Below are 13,869 nucleotides of genomic sequence, written 5' to 3' on the forward strand. Positions count from 1 at the left end.
AAAAAGGATCTCTCTGCTGCTGAAAAGCATCAAATAGTGCAATGCCTTGGTCAAGAGATGAAAACATTAGATATTTCCCAAAAATTTAAACGTGATCATCGTACTGTTAAGAGATTTGTGGTTGATTCTGAGCACAGACATGTTTGTGCTGATAAAGGCAGAATGAGGAAGGTTTCTGCCAGGCAAGTTCATTGGATTAAGAGAGCGGCTGCTAAAAAGCCATTACAAACCAGTAAACAGATATTTAAAGCTGCTGGTGCCTCTGGAGTCCCTCGAACCTCAAGGTGTAGGATCCTTCAAAGGCTTGCTGTGGTGCATAAACCTACTATTCAGCCACCCCTAAACAGTGTTCACAAGCAGAAATGGTTGCAGTGGGCCCAGACATACATGAAGACTAATTTTCATACAGTCTTGTTAACTGATGAGTGTCGAGCAACCCTGGATGGTCCAGATGGATGGAGTAGTGGATGGCCACCATGTCCCAACAAGGCTGCGACATCAGCAAGGAGGTGGAAGAATCATGTTTTGGGCCGGAATCATGGGGAAACAGCTGGTAGGGCTCTTTAAGGTTCCTGAAGGTGTGAAAATGACCTCTGCAAAGTATATCGAGTTTCTGACTGACAGCTGTCTTCCATGGTATAAGAAGCAGAAACATGCCTTCAGGAGCAAAATCATCTTCATGCATGACAATGCACCATCTCATGCTGCAAAGAATACCTCTGAGTAATTGGCTGCTATGGGCATAAAAGGAGATAAACTCATGGTGTGGCCACCATCTTCCCCTGACCTCAACCCTATAGAGAACCTTTGGAGTATCATCAAGCAAAAGATCTATGAGGGTGGGAGGCAGTTCACATCAAAACAGCAGCTCTGGGAGGCTATTCTGACTCCATGTAAAGAAATACAAGCAGAAACTCTCCAAAAACTTCCAAGTTCAATGGATGCAAGAATTGTGAAGGTGATATCAAAGCATGGTTCCTATGTTAACATATAACTTGGCCTTTTAGGATGTTTTGGAGTTAAATAGCTTTTTTGTTCAGTGAATGTGAACTCCTATTGCTGCAAATTCCACAAATGAGCATTTTCAGTTCTTTAAAACATATCAAATGTTTAGAAAATCTACTGTGCGTAATAATTTGGAACAGTGCAATTTGAGTTTTTATTCATTTTGGAGATTATACTGTTATCATTGGGAGGTTTCTTCAATAAAATTCGATGTATAATCTAACAGGTGATGACTTTTATTAGACTGACTGTCATTTGTACCGACTATTTAGGAAAATCATAGAAATATATCATTTGCATAATAATTTGGAACACAGTGTATGTACTTCTGGCTCTAACACTTACCCCAATTTTTTATAGTTACATGCCCCTTCTGCCTCAATTCATTGTCATATCTTTCTCTCTCTCCCACCCTCTATTCATTATCAAGTGCTCTACCCCACATTCATTACATCATTTACTCCCACACCCTCAAAATTCATTATTTGCTCTCCCCATCTTCAATTCAACATTTGCTCTCCCCACCTTCAATTCAATTACTGTCCCCCGTCCCTCACACTCACTTAATTTGCAGTCCCCATCACTCCCACTTCATCATTTGCAGTCCACCTTACTTCATCACTTACAGTACCCTATCCCCTTCACTTCATCTGCAGTCCCCCTTACTTCATCATTTGCAGCCCCCTATCATTTCATCATGTGCAGTACCCCTCAAACACACTTCCTCATCTGCAGTCTCACTCCCTCCCACCTCATCCATTTAACAAAAAATAAAACGTTTTTTATACTTACCTCAGTCATTCTAGTGTTTTTAGCAGTAAAGCAGCTAGAATGTATGGGCTGTAGTCAGGACCTGCAGGGAGCCCATACATTCTAGCTACAGCAGAGCAGGAGCTGCACAGCCGACTAGGTAAGACAGCCGTGGACAGCTCCGAAAAGGCTCCGGGTCCCAGCGCCAACATGTGCGCCGCAGTGCCCAATATTTTAGTTCACGATGGGGCCCGATCAGCAGAAGCACAAGAGTGAGGCCCCCGACCTGCAGGCCCCTCTGTGTACTGCTGCTGACCGGGCCCCATACAGCAGTAAGGGCAGTAATGCCCTGATGTCGGCCCTGGCTCAGTTCTCAGTTCTTTCTACGAGTAATGTCTTACTGACCTTTTTCAGCTTTTCTGGACTTTGAAAATATGCAACATTTGGACCTTTAATTATTCATATGTTATACATCGCTATAGGTGAATCGTAAATTACTATTCAGTGAACCTGAAAGCAAACACAGGTTGATAGAACCACCTTTTACAAAAATATGGAATGTGAAAGTGTCTTTGCATGGTGGATCTCATGAGGTATAACGTGGTTATTTGGAGTGAAATTATCTCTTAATAACTATGCTGAAAATAGTCCAATGGGCTCATAGGTTTACAACCTGATGACCTCCACCATATTAAAGGGAAGCTGTCAGTAGGATCAACCCTCCTAAGCTGTCTGTATGGGTATGCAGGTCATAGGAAACTGAATAAAATGATACATTGATGTCTGTGATGTGAAGTCTTAGGCCCCTTTCGTACGTTGCATTTTTTTCAGCATTTTTTTTAATGCAAATTTTTACCTGCGTTTTACAGTACCAGCAAAGTCTATGAGATTTCAGAAATCTCATACACACAGCTTGTCCTCAGTATTTTGTGCAGTATTGGTCGTGCAGAATGCAACATGTCACTTCTTTCAGCGTTTTTCACCCATTGAAAGAAATGAGTGGTGCAAAAAAAAAAAAAACGCTGGAAAAGGGCAGAGATCAGTTTTTGCTTTTTTTTGTGCCAAAACCTGATGAAGTAGAATTAGATTTTATTATTTTGCAATAAATTTTATCAGACAAATGTACCATGAAAAAAACGCTGCTCAAATCGCACCAAAAATGCAGAAAAAAACATAAGCAAAATCTGCTTTTTTTGCAGAAAGTTTCTTACTGCCAAGAGAGCCGGTTGGTGTGCAGGAGTAATGCAATAAGGTTAAAGAAAGCACAATCCAGGTCAGAACAATTGTGTGAACGATCTAAAAGCCATAACATTATATACAGAGGAAGCTGCTGAATACCTAGATCCAATAATAGCTTGGCAACATTTAAAATGTGATAGTGGCAATAATACACATACAAATGAGGGTGCACTGAAGCACAGTGCTGAGTAAGTACAAAATAAATAATAAAATGAATGGCCTGTGTGAGGCAATTGCTAAATGTAAAGATAACCTCGGAGGAAATGGGTATGTATATAGGCATGCTACAATGCTGGCTAGTAGGAACTAAGCAATGCACTTGATGGTGCGTGCTTTGGAGTGCTAAGGTGCTGGCACATCCCTATATACATACCATATGGAAATGGCATAACAGTCTGGTAAATACATGCACATATATGATGTCATATTTAATGACATCTTCAATTGTCACCATGTTTATATGTGATCAGCATGTGCATTTATTCATCTCACCTTGCTTTTGAATTTCTGAATATGGGGAGGATGTTGCCTGGAAGATAGCTCTACTTCCAAAGCTTATTGTAAATAGAAGGGGAAGTTACCAGTGTGAGACAAATTTCTAACATAGTGTGAATACAAAAGATTCAGGCGCATCACTAATCAAGGATAAACCACTGGGTGCAGTAACAGTGGCAATAAACGTGGGAACATAACCCCTTAGTGACGGAGCCAAATTTTTTAAATCTGACCAGTGTTACTTTATGTGGTAATAACTCTGGAACACTTCAACAAATCCCAGTGATTTTCACATTTTTTTTGTGACACATTATACTTTATGATAATGGTAAATTTAGGTTGATATGTTTTGTGTTTATTTATAAAAAATATCAGAAATTTGAAAAAAATGTAAAAAAAATAGCAATTTTCAAACTTTGAATGATTATCCCTTTAATCCAGATAGTCATACCACAGCAAAACATTAATAAATAACATTTCCCACATGTCTGCTTTACATCAGCATCATTTGTAAAATGTTATTTTATTTTGTTAGCATTTTAGGAGGTTTAAAAATGTTACTGTGATTTTTCATTTTTTCAAGGAAATTTGCAAAATTTATTTTTTTAGGGACCTGTCCATGTTTGAAGTGACTTTGGGGGTGCTATATATTGGGAAACCCCCAAAAGTTATACCATTTTAAAAAACAGCACCTCCTGACATATTGAAAACTGCAGTCAGGTAGTTTATTAACCCTTTAGGTGATTTTCAGGAATTAATGCAAAGTGGCAAGACAGAAATGAAAATGTGTATTTTTACCACCTAAATGCCGCCAGCTTCAGAACAGGTTACAACAGATATCAGACTCTAAAGGGGGTTTTACACTAAGCGATATCGCTAGCAATATCGCTAAAACGTCACTGGTTTTGTGACGTTATAGCGATATTGCTAGCGATATCGCTATGTGTGATACTTACCTCCGACCGGCTCCCCCGCTGTCCATCGCTGATCGCGCGAGAATGCCCGGCTCCATTTCTCGTCGGGCGCTTCCTGCTGAGACTTCCTGCTGTGACGACGAGCGACGCTGGAGGCGGGCGGGAGGACGCAGGATCGCTGTGTGTGAATGGTAAGTATCGTGCGCTGCGTCGCTGCTGCATCGCTGTGAGATCTTTCTGTATGAAAGCTCACTAGCGATCATTTAGCGATGCACCAGCGATCCTGACAGGGTCGGATCGCTGGTTGGATCGCTGGTGCATCGCTAAATGTAAAAGGGCCTTAAGGCCGCTATTTGGTCATGAATTGCCATGGCAAATATCAGGACCACACAATCATGATCTGAGGAAACCAATTGGGATAAAGAGGGAGCCCCCACACCCTGTTAACCATTTATATAATCTTGTCACTATTGACAGCAGCATCTAAGGGGTTAAACAGATTTGGACAGTGCAAAAACTGATCGTTACTGATGCAGCAAGCTGTCAGCTATAGTGTACAGCCGACAGCTGCTGGATTGTCACCTGTATGGGGAGGCTATTCTCTTACATCTCAGGTCAGTTAAAAGATGTATTGGCTGTCATTAAGGGGATAAAAAAGAAAAAGAGGCCACTGGAAAATATGCACACCAACAAATAATATATAATGTAATAAATTGTCAATAGAGCTGTTGTTACTTTTTTATATTATTTGTTGGTGTGTGTATTTTCAAGTTTCTAACATAGAACAGGAGAACTGAACTTTCTCTTCTTGCAAACACATTTTTTGCAGCTTTCGGAGCTCTGCTGTATTGCAGCAATATTGCAACCCTGCCTGTCTTTGAGATGGAATCTGAACCTAAGAGAAGCCTGCAGATGTGTCAGTTCAGCCGGGATCACATTAACCGACGCAAAATACGGTCCGTAGTTTACAGGCATAATACGGATGAATCACCCCTAAATAGTGCTCCGTATGTCATCCGTAAGCAAGGTGTGGTTGCGTATGTAATCTGTATGGCATCCATATGGACTCCGTATGGCGAGATTTTCTCGCAGCCTTGCAAAATGGACATTTAACGGTTTTGAGGCCTGCCAACTATTTAAATCATTAGCCTGCACCCTATTTATTGGCTCAGGAACAGGTGGCTGCCTCCATTCTGTCCTTTTGTGACCTTGCCTTCACTAGGTGTGTTGGGGTTGTATGTGCAACATGGCAAACAGTCTGACTTTCAACACAACTGAGTAGGTTCTCTTCAACTGGCTTTTGTCACGCCGCTTTGGCCAACCATACCCAGTGATAGTGGATCCGTGGAGGAGGAGACGCATGTGGGTACATCCACTTTTGAGGCAACGACTCACAAGAGGTCATTTTCACCGCCTCTATCCTTCTCTGCGGGAGCATCCGGCTAAATTCTACCAATACTGTCGCATAAGCCTTGCAACATTTGATAGACTCTTGGAGACAGTGCGCCCTGGGATAACCTTTCAGGACACAAGGATGCGCAAAGCTATATCTGCAGAGGAGCGACTTCTACTCAAAAAACGGTATGTACTACACAACCATATTCTCTATGTTCATGATGTGTTGGCCAAAGTATGTATTTTTGGCTTCTTGGAGTAACTTTTATGCCCTCATCTTAGTCCACATATGTGTCAACTTACAGACCAGAATGTTATGTGTAATATGTACTGAATATCACTAACTCATTGTGCAAACAAAGATGTGTGTGTTATTTGCTATGAAATCCTACCAATTTTGTTATGTATGGACCTGTTTGTTTTGTAAATGTGTGCATTCTAAAATATTACTTTTCTGTTGTTCTTCAGCTTCCTGGCCACTGGCCTGTCTTATGCTGCCCTACACCATGAGTTTCTGATTGGAAGATCTACCATTTCTGGCATAGTCAGGTCAACATGTAGTGAAATCTGGACAAGACTACATCAAGTCGTCATGCCCGAGCCCAGGATGGAAGACTGGTTGAGGATATCAAGGGACTTTGAGGAGGAATGCCAGTTTCCAAATTGTATTTAGGCCCTTGATGGCAAACATATCTGGGTGCGTAAGCCGCCGAACTCTGGCTCCCAATTCTTCAATTATAAACAATACTTTTCTGTTGTATTGTTGGCTCTGGTCGACCATCAATACAAGTTTATAATTGTTGACATTGGGGCCTATGGAAGGACGGGAGACTTTAGACTCTTCAATACTTCCATTATGGCTAGGCGGCTACACACCAACCAGTTGGATCTACCACCACCATGCCAGCTACCAGGCTCCACTCAAGAATCTGTCCCTTATGTCCTTGTGGCAGATGAGGCGTTTCAGTTAACACGCAATGTCATGAGGCCATATCCCCGGCGCAACCTTGACCACAGGCGCAGAATTTTTAACTTGCGCCTATCACGTGCTCGGCGACTGGTGGAGTGTTCCTTTGGCATTCTTTGTGCCAAATGGCGTGTACTTCAGTCTGCCATTCAGCTGAGTGAACAAAATGTTAATGAAGTAGTGAAAGCCTGTGTGGTTCTTCATAACTTCACCAGGATACATGATTGTTCCTCCTCTGCTGGTGTTGTGCGTAGGCCGGACAATGTGCGTAGGCCGGACAATGTGCGTAGGGTGAGACCACCTATCAACCCTCAACGTAGACCGCTCTCTGGCCTCAAAGTGTGTGATATTTTCACTAATTACTTTCTGGCACCTGAGGGGGAAACTTCTTGGCAAGAGCATGCTGTCTCTATGTTGTAAATTTTGGTTTGATGTGTGTCCAAAAATATATATTTCTACCCCTTCTGAATCTATGACTGTTTAATTGCATTGGTAAGCGTATGTTGATATGGTTTTTGAGAATTGAGACAGACGTAAAGTGTAGTAGACAAATTTTTACTTTTGCCTTTTTTTTAGGGTTTTTTTTCTTGAAGGCAAACATATTCTTGCCCTATGCAAAACTTGGGCAATGGGCCAAATTGGCCATTTTGCAGATTTGAACATTGTTGCAAAATAAACTTTACAAACATATCCAACAAAAGATATAATGCAATAACAACATTGCAACATTAGACAATTGGATTCCAAAGTCAAAAGAGGAGGTCTCCATCATCAAAATGATATATGAAATATAATACAAACATTTATTATGAATGTTTTCAAATCATATTAATAAGCCACCATGACAGGCAAGGCTACATTATGCGTTTCTGAGACATATTACATGTCTGCAAACTCAATATTTCAGCGCAAAATACAGGGAAACTCAAAGGATCACATTACAATACTCACTTGATAATACATAGAGAGAGCGTGATGTTCTTGAGGCTGTTTGCCTTGATTTGGAAAGAAAGTTAGCTGCCCACAAATTTACGAATTTTATATGGACAGCACGCCTTTTCTATGTATTATCAAGTGAGTAGTCTATTTTGATCCTTTGACTTTACCAGTATAGCGCGGTGAAATATTGTATTTCTTACAGACATGTAATATGTCTCAGAAACGCGTTGCCTTGCCTGTCATGGTGGTTTATTAATATGCTTTGAAAACCTACATAATAAATGTTCTTTTTATAGTTTTTACATCATTTTGATGATGTAGAGCACCTCTTTTTTACTTAGGATTGTGATTTTTAGCACCAGTTGTAACATACTGGACGTCTCCTGCCATCAGTCCGCTTATGGACACTGATGTACAGTATGCATCAACAATTTGCATGTTTGTAGCCACTTATAAATTATGGAATGTTGGGAAAGGAGAAGGCAGAAGAGCAGCCTGTGGTTGCTGCTGACCATTTTGAGCAACATCTCCCTGTGTGGGGGCATACTGTTGCCCATGATGTTGGTACTGACCTTCCTCCTGTGATTGTTGGGGGTAGTGGCCAGAGTTATACTGCTGAGGGGCTTCTTGTTGGGGTGGGTAGGCCCGTGTCTCATACCCACCAGTATAGCCATATCATCCCCAACCAGGTTGGGACCAGTCTCCAACACTGGGTGGGAAAAAGTGGCCATATTGGTGGGGTTGGCTAGAGGCAGACATATGTTGCTGCTGTAGGGAAGGTTGGGTAGGGGGAGGAAGGGGGTGAGGTGTAGGGCCACGTATTTGAGGATGTTCAGATCCTGCTTGAGCAAGCATCTGTGTGGGTGGTCTCATGCGCATAAGATTTCTGGGGGAAAGCTGCCACCTCTCCAGATATTAAAAAAGTTCATATGGGGTATTGGGGGGTGTGCTTGCATCAAGCAGGATCTGAAAACATCCTTGAATACGGAGCCTCACCTCACGGGAAAGGGCACGGAGATAAAGGGCAAGGCTACGTGAGTAGGCCTCCTCCCCATCATCTGCATTGACTCTAGATAGGTAATTTAGGACCCCAGTGTCCACATTGGTCCTGGTATCTTGAACAGCCATCTGCCGCCTTCTTCGTCCTCACCGGGATGTTACAGCAGCCTGTGGGGAGCCCCGGATCTGGGCAGTTGGGCTGCTGCTCATGTTGCCCTGCTCCTCCAGTATGGGTGATGGCCCAGCAACAGACAGTCCTGGTGGTGGTGTTTGTTGGGCAGGCAATGGGTTCTCGTGTGATGACTCTTCACCCATGCTTCTTGTTGGGGGAGAAGATGGGCCAGCCACCTCATCCCCTACAGGATCAATTATGGCCTCTGTCTATGAGCCTGTTCCTCGATCCGTAAGGTTGGATTGAGTTCTGTTATGAAATAGAACAGAGCCAAAAATACATCAATATTTTTGGCCCTGTAAAGTATGGGTGCAATGTGGTATGAGGTATCTACTTACGGTCTCAGATCCAGAATTGGGGCGAGGAAGGAGAGGCGGTCATAATATACGTATTTTCTTTTTCCGTAGCCCGCATCCCCACTCCTGGACTGCTGCTGACGTTCCCGCCGGTACCGATCCCGGATGCTGCGCCAGCATTTCATAACATCTTCCACTGCAATGTGACAGGAAATATCAATTTCACATATTTGATCGGTCGCATTTGCTACCAGTAGTCTAGGCATGTGGCCTTCTGGGGTGTGCTTTCTAGCCAGGGTGGCATATCTAATTGGCCCATCCAGGCCAGATACACAGGGTCTGAATAGTTCATGTATCAAGTAACTACACTTAATAACTTGGTTGGCTAAGAGGATGAGGAGCTTGTGGCCTGGGCAAAATTATGGCAGTGTGAAACTATGTGTCACATCAAAATCTACCCGCCTCATGAGGAAAAAAGTAGAAGCACAGGAAGGGGAGGGGGGCAGAATCTGTATGCATTTTTGGTTGTGAGGTAATTTTAATCATTTTTGGGCCTTGTACTTACTCAGTTTCTGCTGCTCCTCACGTGGCCAATCACCAAAGTCATGGAACATCTGGCGACATATGCGCCTCCATGACGCCTCCTTTCTTGCCCGGTTTGCATAATTGGCATCCCGTTGGTCCCAGAGTTCTGGCCGCTCCTGTACCAGTACAATGAGCATCTCCACATTTAGGAAGTATGGCGCCATGACGCTGCTGTACTCCATGGAGGCTGACTTCCTGGATGTCTGGAGCGCTATTTGTGGTGATTTGCATGTCTAGGCTTCCTGATGATGGATTGGGCCATTTCCTGTCACCAGCCAAAAGACCTGCGTATTTCTCACAAGTCACACGTGTGGTCTGTGTGTAATCCGTATTTTTTGTGCACCCATAGACTTGCATTGGCGTATTACGGGCGTAGTACGCTGACAATCGCAGCATGCTGCGATTGGCATGGACCGTAGAATACGCCTGAGAAATATACAGCTGTTGGGAGCAAACTCATAGAGAATAATTTGTCCGTGTGTAATGCGTGCTTTTAACGCCTCTCACTCGTCCGTATTCCTCGCCAGTGTGACCCAGGCCTTCTAATCACACACAGCTCTGCAGTGAGAACAGGAGAGCAGAGAGCGGCCATTACACATCACACTGGTAACACTGATAACCATTACACATCACACTGGTAACACGGATAACCATTACACATCACACTGGTAACAATGATAACCATTACACATCACACTGGTAACACTGATAACCAGTACACATCACACTGGTGTAGGGTCGTAGGCCAGGCTGGGGGGTGGTCCCTCTGTATACCGCTCAGTGACGTACTGACATAAGATGGAGACAGATTTCAGGTGCAACAGGTACAAGTTTATTCTCCGCCGTCCGACTGACGGCCCTCACGATACACCGCAATCCATTTTCTCGGCCCTCCATTTCCAGGCCCCGTTACACACACCGTACTTTTCACCAGAGACATAATTATACGCACCGTCTCTTTTTCAACTCAACGACACTCCTGACAGCTCAGTCACGGTGGCCGCCTTAGGCCTGTACACCAACAGCAATTTTACTGGTCAGTTGTCGTCCTTAATTCGGTGTGCTTTCCCCCGTGGCCTCGTCTGTATTGCGGTACTTTGTGTCAGGACCACCCCCTAACTTTCTCTCTCCTCAGTCCCCTGGTTAGGGTCTCCTCACAGTGCACCAACTGTCATAGTCTTCCTGTCACGTGAGCTCCCCCTTGGGACTGGAACTTTCTGGAACCCTCCTGTCAAATTTATAACTTTCCCAGTTCACTGTAACTCCACCCCCCATGACCAACGGTTTCTAAGCCCTAAGCTGCTGTCATGTCCTGAACTCACACTCCTCCCTGCCATCTAGTGATCAACCCAAGGTACTGCACGTCATCTACACTTTCCTAGCTGTTTCCCCACTGTCACAACTGCTATCTGCCTAAAACGTGCAAACCCTCCTTCCTACCTGCTGAGAAGTCCGTCCGTCAGGTCACCTTCCCTACACTCCTCCTTGCTTTGTCTATTGTCGTCCTCGACAATTGTCGTCCCTGCCTTAGTCGTTCTGAAACTTCTACTACCATCTGTTGTCGGACCAGTTGTTGGGCCAGACCCGCTATCTGCAGGGGGCCAAACCAAACCAGGAGCACCATGCTCCGAGCGGCCTACTGCCACTCGCCAGCGCGCACGCCACATGACGTCTTTTGAAACTGGGCTAGGTACACCTGGATCCTCTCCCTCCGGCGTGTACCTTCCCCTACTCTCCCCTTCTGTCACCTTTCACAATCCGGTACACCATGATCAAGGCCTTACACCTACCAGATCATTACCAGCGCCGACTTCTTCTTTCTGAGGTGTCTGTGGTGTCAGGGACCTGACCTGCGACTCCTGTCCAGTTTAAATCTTCCATCTCTTTGTCTTTCTCTTGGTTACCAGTCATGGTCGGCGTCTCGGTCTCCCAGACCCTCTCAACTCATGGACCCCTTCGGTCTCACGTTTACTTCGGTCACACAGACCTTCTCTTACCCGGATCTGTTACATTTTACTTTAACATATTATACAACAAAACAACTCTATAATAGCACAAGTACCCCTTTTTTCTTTTTTTTTTTCCATTTACTGTTTTTTTTTTTTTAACCAGCATGCAACAAAAACCACAAAAACATAACAAGTTTCCTCCCCCCCTTCCTTTCTTTTTCTTTATAGCATCCATGTGATGTCAGGCAAACAAGAAAAAAAAACAACAACATTCTCCGTCACTCAGGGCACAAACTGTCCCCATATTCTGCATAACGTTGCAGCGAATTCCCGACAGTCCAAGCCATCTTCTGGTGGCCAGTAGCAAGGGGGCCCCCACAGCCGTGGAGCTCCCAGGGTGCAGGGAGTGTCCTTACAGCCCTTTCTATGGGGGCTCATGTTCCTCAGGTTCAGCGAGCACGGCTACCGCGTAGTAGCCGCGGGGACAATATTCTTTATAGTATGACACCAAGTCCCCCTCTTGCAAGGCCCGGCCGTGGAGGATAGAGGTCACATTAATATTGTCATGATCCAGGCTGGATCTGACAAGGTAAATGGATAAGTGAACTTTTTTCCTTTGGCTAGGTGCCAAAGTGGGTTGATTGCCCCCGGTGGCCATTAGAATTATTACACGTGGTGTCGTTCATTCTAAGTTGCCCGGTGGTGGTGAGTGGTATCGCACCTTAGTTTTAGGGTTAATGTGCACGCAATTACAAATCAGGTGTTAGGCTCTATAAAAGGGAGCCAGGTGGGTTCAATCACGGTTGGTGATATTGATTGTGTGTTCATTTGGCAAGTAAGCCTGGGGGAGGAAGGAGCTGAACATGAGTCCTGCGCAGCCCAGACAGAGGGGACGAGTGGCAGCTAGGTGGTCTGCAAGAAGGGCTGGCATGGCATGGTGGAGTCACAGTTTATGGTGTCGGCAGGAGGTGTTTGCATGGCTTGGTGGAGTGGCGACGATGGTGAGAGTTGCACTCACCATGCTGGACCTGGTTGCTGAGAGCTGGACTCAAGCATGCTTGACTTTTTGGGCAGAAGCTGAACTCATCATTGGGACTCTGTTACTGGACTGCTGCAACTGGTGGTGGACTCTGCTCCAAGGCTGTACTATGGTGAAGGATCCAGTTATGGTGATGGATCCGGGTGGAGGAGAAGATGCACGCAGGTGGTGGGCTCTGTTGCTAGGAGCGTACGCCACAGAGCAAAGCTAAGTGGTGTTTCCCCTGTTTTGTTATCTTTCCTCATGTGTGTTTTAGTGCAGTGGTGGGATTAGTTTCCGCACCGACCAATTCCCTAGTGAGGGTTTAGGTCAGGACGAGCTAGGGTTTTTTAGGTTCCTGTTGCGCGCCCGGTGCGGAACCGGCATAGGGAACGTTAGGAGTGCAGTGACACTGGCTCAGGGGTGCTCAGGAGGTCTCCACTTCCCTATTCCCTATCGCAGGGCCCACCATTGTTAATGTTTCCCAGGTTTCCCTTATTATTTAAATTCGCCTTACTGGAGGCGGAGTTTCCAGACTTGTATAAACGTGTAATACCTAAATTCGCCAGTTGGAGGCGGCGTATCCAGCTGCACGTGTTTATTATTTAAATTCGCCCCACTGGAGGTGGTGTATCCAGGGTCAGGTATGTCACATGGGTTCGCCTTGCGGTACTCGCTGCGTCCAGACACGCGTGACCATGACAAATACAGTATATACTTTCTGGCCAGTTGCAAGGTCTCGGATGAACCCATACCCCTTGGGTATATTCGTGCACACGAGCCGTCCCAAAGATCGTGTAGCCGCCATATCAGCCTCTCCTTTGGCATGGAGCAGGTTCTATACTTCCTGCTCCCTGGCTTTCTTCTTCTTAATCACCTCTGCGACCCAAACGGAGGGTCCGGCATAGGCCCCGGAGACCGGTGGGCGGGACTTAGCCGGGGGTGAAAACAAGGCAGAGGTGGTCGATGCTGTCAGCGGCCCAGCAGCAGCTGGGGCCAGTTGTTGGACAGGGACAGCCGTCTTTTCCGAAGACTGGGCCACAGTATCTGACAGGTAGACCGCAGCCATCTCCAGCGCCGGCATAGCCACGGCCGCGGTGTAGACAGCACCCGTGGTTTCAGACGGAGCCATAGTAGCGGCCGATT

This window comes from Dendrobates tinctorius, unplaced genomic scaffold (genome assembly GCF_039654945.1).
Source record: "Dendrobates tinctorius isolate UK_male_01 unplaced genomic scaffold, ASM3965494v1 ptg000060l, whole genome shotgun sequence".
Taxonomy (NCBI): domain Eukaryota; kingdom Metazoa; phylum Chordata; class Amphibia; order Anura; family Dendrobatidae; genus Dendrobates; species Dendrobates tinctorius.